This window comes from Fukomys damarensis, unplaced genomic scaffold, assembly GCF_012274545.1.
Source record: "Fukomys damarensis isolate Sample0158 unplaced genomic scaffold, DMR_v1.0_HiC HiC_scaffold_5, whole genome shotgun sequence".
In the NCBI taxonomy this organism is placed as follows: Eukaryota; Metazoa; Chordata; class Mammalia; order Rodentia; family Bathyergidae; genus Fukomys; species Fukomys damarensis.
In genome coordinates this window covers 49765168-49771174 of record NW_022900917.1, presented here as the reverse complement: position 1 = coordinate 49771174, position 6007 = coordinate 49765168, and positions in this window count along the sequence as shown.

Below are 6007 nucleotides of genomic sequence, written 5' to 3'. Positions count from 1 at the left end.
CCTTTTGAATTGCTAGAATTAGATACACTATCCAGCTCTCCACTTGCTAAGTATACTTTTTAGTTTCCCATTGTATATTATTTAGCAATCGATTTAAATAACTCAAAATGTCTGTCTTCTTTTTCCCCGGAGGTCACTTTCAGAGACTGTTCACGCCTTGGTTTTAAACTAGTTTTTCCCCCCCCTCTTCTGAACAGACAATGGACAAAAGAAAAGTAGCGACCCACATGGAGAGTTTCCTTTTGAATTGCTAGAATTAGATACACTATCCAGCTCTCCACTTGCTAAGTATACTTTTTAGTTTCCCATTGTATATTATTTAGCAATCGATTTAAATAACTCAAAATGTATCTGTCTTCTGGGCTTGGTTTCTGGAATACATTAAATGTCTTAATTTATTTTTAAAGGATTATGTGAAGGCCCTGTTTCTTGTTTTCTAAAAATTTTATTTTAAACCATCTTTACAGAGGGATTAAGCGTTACATTCCCCCAATTCTCAGTAAGGGGGGGGTTAACTCATCATGCCTAATAATAAATAGGAAATACACGTCTTTATTTCCTCGCAGATCCATTCTAAGGATGACAAAAAATGTTAGTGACTGTGACTTTAGTAACATGGGTACCTGATTTATCCCTTTTATAATTACATTTAGATTGTAGTAATGTCCAAGTACCGGGTGATTCGTATTTCGGAAATAACTTGAGCAGTGATTTTATGAAGTTGAATCCTTCCCCCAAGCCCCTAGAGTACATCTGTCGCGCACTGTTTTTGTCTTGCTGTTGCACAACAGAAGCCCTCCAGTCTTTACCCTAAAATGGCAGCTTTCATTTGACTGGGGCCCATTCATTGACAATGATAATAAAGAGGCTGAAAGCTAGCTGCTTAGGGCACGGAGTAGGACTCGGTTGCCTTTCTAGCTGACAAGTAGGAGACATTTTATTTCTTCTAGTTTGACCATTTGCGCGTTAAGTTTATTTAACCTAAAAAACAGTTCTGTAGGAAAAAAGTTACAAAGTAAGATGAGAATTTGGAAATGGAAAAGGGATTGAACAGCAAATTCTAGGAGCTAAATTAAAAATTTTGTGCAACAGTCGGAATATGGTATTCTCAGCCTTTTTTGGTGATCTGTTTAAGGGACAGTGGATTTTTGTTAAGACTTGTAACAGGTGAGTTTCCTCAGCGTCACTCAGGAATGGAGATTGTTTTCTGGCACTGTGGGTTTTATTACTTATATTCTCTTGATATTTTCTATTTTCTTCCTCCATGCAAGTCACTAAATTGGAGTTTGATGAATTTTATCCTAGTTTATGCTTCCAAGATTCAAATGAGTTACTAGATTAGAAATAAATATAATTTTGGAAAACTGACACGTGTTCTCTAAAATTTGGTTCTGTTGGTTTAATAAATGTTTATTTTTAAATTAGTTTTTTAAGAATTCATTTTCTGTGTCTTAACATGGAAAGCAGAATAGAAAAAAATGATTTTTCTTTCAAGGAAAATATTAATACCCCCCCCCCGTAAGTTGAAAATACAAAAGTCAAACCAATGCATTCAGTAAACTTAGCTTTAAAATAGCACTTCCGTAGATTCACCTGGACTTGGTCTAGTTTATAGTTGTTTTGACTTACAGGAACATTTCGGAGAGGAGAGTCTTCTAAGTTAGCTTTACTTTTTATTGAGTTAAAATGAACACTGAGACGTACACACGAAAGAAATGTCACAGCCTTTTCCTGACTCAGAAGCACAGTCACTAATTAAACAGTTTTTAGGCAGTTAGGTCAAAAGAACAAGAATATTTTCAGCTGTGTAACCCATAAGAACAGTGAACTTGACAAGTTTAGAGGGGTCTTTTAAACCTAGAATTATATGTAGGAAAAAATTTACTTGCTGTCCGGTCACCATCTATTTAGTTAATTTTCATTCAGCAAACCTTGGCAAGCCTTTCGTGTGCAAAACAGTATAAATTACAGATAGCACTTACCCTCAGAGAGTTTACCATCTATTAGGAGAGAGACTTTTTTCTGTGGATAGCCAAATACGTGTGTTTGACCTTTAAAAGGTCATTTTTGCAGGAACTAGTTGTCTTTTATCCTTCATTGTTTGGGGATAGTCTTTTAGGTTTGATATTGAACACCATTGCCATCATATACACATCCACTGTAAATAAGGTATAACAAGAATAAAGATGCTTAGAGCTGAGCAAAGTGTCAGTACAAAAAATGGTGCTTAAAATTTCACAAGAAAATGAGTCACTTCTAGAATTTAAGTGATTTCTACATGTAAAGCAAGTTGGCAAGCACATATAGTTTGCATAGCTGAATTCACTAAAAAGGAAGTTTCTGTAAGTCAAAGAAACATTTTCATGATACAATGATGATATCAGGAACATATTGGTCCTCTGTGAATATCAATTGCTTTCACCTGTACACATTTATGTAGCACTTAGCATTCTTCTTAATAGATTTCTAAAGCCATTAATGTGAAAGATAAACTATTCTTTTTTTTTTTTTTGGTGGTACCGGGGATTGAACAATGGTTCTTACTCTTGTGAGGTGGGCACCAGCACCACTGAGCTAAATCCCCAGCCCTATTCTTCTTTCTTGAGAAAACTTTAGTCAAATCTTTGACCTGCAAAGATGACAGATAAGGTTAACATATAAAAGAAATTGAGATTGAACACTTAAGTTATTCCATCTTTTTATGTTTTTTGTTTTGTTTCTTTTTTTGTTTGTTTTATTTTTTGGTACCGGGGATCCAACTCAGGACCTTGCCCTTGTTGAGACAGGTGGCACCATTGAGCTAAATCCCCAGTCCTCCATCTTTATGTTTTGTAGAAAAATTATTTCAGTTTGGTATCAGTCAGGTTGCAGGTATAGCAATTGTTCATAGTTGATTGTGATGGTGGTGAAGAGCAGGGGTGGTGATTACTATAGTACTGTTCTATGTTACTTGCATCAATATAGCCACAGTTTTAAATGAAATCATATCTGTGATACAAATAATACAAAGTCAGGATGATGTTGTCAAATAGAAATTAATTTTATAATCATTAGAGTCTTTATATATTTAGAGCATGAGGACCTTGGAGAGGCAGTTGAACTTTCTCATTTTTCAAATTAAGAAACTAGAGCCCAGAGAGATTAATTAAACAAGCTACGTCTGACTGGTCACCCGGCTACTGCAGAGCACTTGGTCCAGTTGTCTTCCAGGTGCCTAGCATGGTACCGTGCAGGAGAGGCCCTGGGTCTTTCTTTGTTGGGTGATTGAGCTGGCTATGGAAGAGTTTAGTTGTCTTTCCTATGTGATTCAAAAGTGTCTCTGGCTTTGGGCTTCTTCAGCATATGAGAACATAGCTCTTTTAAAGTCATACTTAAGCCAATAATAATTTGCCTATACTGTGTTTGAAATTTTTTTAAACTACGATTATCCATTTAGAAAAATGCAGAGATAATTATTCCAAGATTTGATTACTGTTTTCAGTTTAGAAGCATATATTCATTATCATAAGTAGATTTCTGTACATTTTAACTAATGTTAGGTGAATGGTGACATGATTGTTTTCTCAGAAGTATCTTTTGGTGGGTTTGTTTTGTTTCTACTTTGAAAATGAAGAACATCATTTAAAATTAAACATGTAGGCTCTTTATGAAGAAACATACATGGTAAAAGGCTGAAAGAGTGATTGGTTCTCAGGCTTGCTTATGCTAATAAGGAATTGGAGACCTTTATTTAAAACTTTTTTTTCTTCTTAAGTACCAGGGATCTTACTCCAGATCTTTCGCTTGTGAGGCAGGTGGTGGAACCACTGGGCTAATTCCCCAGCACCTTTTTCTTTTTAAGTGTTCCTTCGAACCTCACACTATCTGTGTAGGCATTATTCCTGGCTTGAGACAAGTGAATCTGGATGCTGATTAGTTTTCCTGTGTCATTTGTTTTCTTGTTCATTATTTCAACTATTTATTGAAAAGTGCATTGCTACAAATTGGGAGTAGTGGTGACATGAGAAGATACGGTAGAGCTGCAGAAAAATAAAGCTGCTGCAAGGTTATAGGTGCTGTGCAGTGGATACAGTGGAAGTGTGAAAGTGAGAGCTTGTGACTTTGAGATTCCACCACTTGTGTGGGGCTTTACTCCCTAGGAAGTAACTGTAGCTCTGACACCCCACATGACAGTAGGGAAGAGGATGAGGACATTTCAGGCAGTGCCAACTGACCCTGAGGTCTTCACAGAGAGCTTCAAAAGGAGACTCAGGAGGCAGAGGAGGCAGGTGGTATCCAACTTGTGGAAGGGTTTATAGGGCAAGGAATTTGAGGGGTGTGTGTGTGTGTGGGGTGATGGTAGTACTGGGGATTAAACTACCAAGGGCCTTTGCACTGAAATACATCTCCTGCTTGCTTGCCCCTTCCTTCCTCCCCACACCCTTTCATTTTGAGACAGTATGCTAAGGTGCCTAGGCAGAACTTGAATTTTGGGATCTTTCTACCTAAGGGAATTTCAGATTTTTAAGGGAAGCAGTAGGAGTTACTGATGAGTGTTAAGCAATTTTGACATGAGCAGAATTATGTTTTGAAGCAGATTGATTTGTTGGGTGGATGAAGGAAGGATAAATAAGTTGTGAATAATATCCTACCTGCTTTGATTCGTGGGATGGTGGAATTGCAGCTAGATTGGCCATGAGGACAGAGAGAAGTGGACAGATCTGAGAAATATTTAGGAGAATCAGGCTTGAGATTAGATGTGTTCTGGGAGAGAGGTCTTAAGGGTTGGAGATTTCTAATTTGTGGCTGGCTGGTGATGCTGTTCATGGAGACAGGGAGCACCTGACATAGATCAGATTTGAGGCGGAAGATCATGAGTTCTTGGAACATATGATTGAGTTTGTTGATAATGGACCATGATAACCATTGTTTTAGCCTTCTTTCCATTGTGAATGTCATTCCAAAGCTTTCCAAAAATAATCTGCTAGTTTCCTCCTAAAAATATTAGTGTATAGTGAGTGAGCCCTGAGGGCAGGAAGGGAAACATTGATGCTTTCCTAATAAGTAGCACTTTTCTTTTTACTTGCCTAATGTTTAGCACTTTGTAGGAGTTTGTTCACCATAGGTTGAGCTCAGAATTCTGTGGTTACCAGAACTTGCCATGTTTGTTCTCTATCTTCCTTATGGAGGATACTTTCTGGGACAAGGTCCTTGGGCTCCCAAGAAATATAGCTAGTTGATGCCATATGGTCTCAGGATTGTGCTTCTCACTTGGAGGGAGTGTGCTTTAGAAGATAGTTGTGATCTTATACAAGAAAGGTAGAAATGAATACATTATTTACATAATAGCATAGAAAAATAACCTTGGTCAGAATAGGTACCTGATTTTTAGTGGAGTGTGTATCAGCCAGTTATCTTCAGAGTCACTTTGTTCGATGATAAAAAGTGGATTATACTGCATGGTTGGTTGCTGGTGACAAATGAGAGGTGCTGATTGATAAATCCAGAAAAGCTTCTGAATTGTAGGTGTTATATGAGATATAACAGATTATGAAAATCTGGAACATTAACCTTGAAGCACTTATTTTTTAGGAAATGTATTTTTGTTATATAATAGTAATATTTGGGGGGTATAGACTAGGTTTTGTTTTTGTGCATAGTCTCTGGTTTGGAGTTTATTCCATGAGCACTCCCCACCTCCACACACACACGTACTATGTGTCTCTTCTAGTACTATGTGGTGTCTGTTGTGACTTGGTCAAGTTCCCCATAGTCTGTCCTCTTTCCTTTAGGTGGGCAAGATTGTGTGGTTTCATAGGCTAATTTCATAGGCCAACTGCTGTTGATTCACCTGTAAATATTACTTTTATCTCTAGTGGTTATGATGATTTATTTGAAAAAAAAAGTAATAGTAATGTTCCTACGTGTGGAATAGTACAAAACATTGGAGTGCTACTTGAATTTTAGCTACGTGCTGAGTACTGGTGGCAGTTTATTTCTAATACTGTTTTAAATTTTTTGAACACTT